Here is a 1,018-nt window from a genome sequence, read left to right as displayed (position 1 = left end):
CAAGAGTCCAGTAACCTGCGGACAAAGAGGCGTCTGATGGATTTGGCAACAACAACAGAAGAATGGTGGCGTGGAACAGGGGAAAGTGGTATTGAAGTGAGTTGAAAAGAAAATGGAGGGTAAGGAGGTGGAGACAGAATAGCCGAGAAAGCCTTTGCAGCAACCCTTTTGAGAAGTTTTTCCCACGGAGAGTAGGAATGAGACCACCCGTAGCAGCGGGAACATTTGGGACAAAGGGAGGCGTGTTTGTTTTAAGGCGGGGTATCTGGGGACACATATAAGCGGAAGGAAATGATCCGTAGTCAAGGCAAGGCAGGTGCAGGAGAGAGAGGATACCCAAAGGCGTCCAGTCCTCCATTTGGCAAGAGTGGGAGGACGCAGGGAACAGGCTGGAGGGGATGAAATCCAGGGCTATTCTTCCTTTGCTCCACAAGAGCGCAGGTGCAGCAGATTTTGCAGCTCCGGTGCTGGGAAGGTGAGGGCCATCACCTTGTTTTCTCAGGAACTGGGCAGTTTGACTTTAAAGTCCTGTCTGCGTCTACGTTTCCCCTGAACGCGATGGAGAAGGACGGAGGGTGGAAATAACCCACGGCTGTGAGGCCTGACCCTTCCAGCAGCCCGCCGTCTCTGGGGCCTTGTCCCCACCAGCGTGTTCTGCCGGCCACGTGCCCACAGCTTGGCCATCATGGGCCCCACTGCTGATCCTCACCACCTGCGTGTCCCATTCCTTGCGCCTTCGCCACGTGCCACCACACGCCCCTGTCACGGGCCCCCGTCATGCTCTTTGCGTCCTCACCGGATGCCTGATCTTGCTCTGCACTCCCCCGTCACATGCCCAGTTACGCTCCACGTGTCCCGTCATGCTCCGTGGGGCCTCACTACGTTTCCCATCATGCCCTGCGAGCTCTCAACTCGCGCAGGATCAAGCTCCTTGCGTCCCCACCACGTGCCCGGTCACGTACCCTGCCGGGCATCCGCTGGCGCGTGGTCCAGCCCCCAGCCCCGGCGTGGGCCCACA

Source organism: Balaenoptera musculus, chromosome 15 (assembly GCF_009873245.2).
Source record: "Balaenoptera musculus isolate JJ_BM4_2016_0621 chromosome 15, mBalMus1.pri.v3, whole genome shotgun sequence".
Lineage (NCBI taxonomy): Eukaryota > Metazoa > Chordata > Mammalia > Artiodactyla > Balaenopteridae > Balaenoptera > Balaenoptera musculus.
This window is presented reverse-complemented; position numbering follows the sequence as displayed.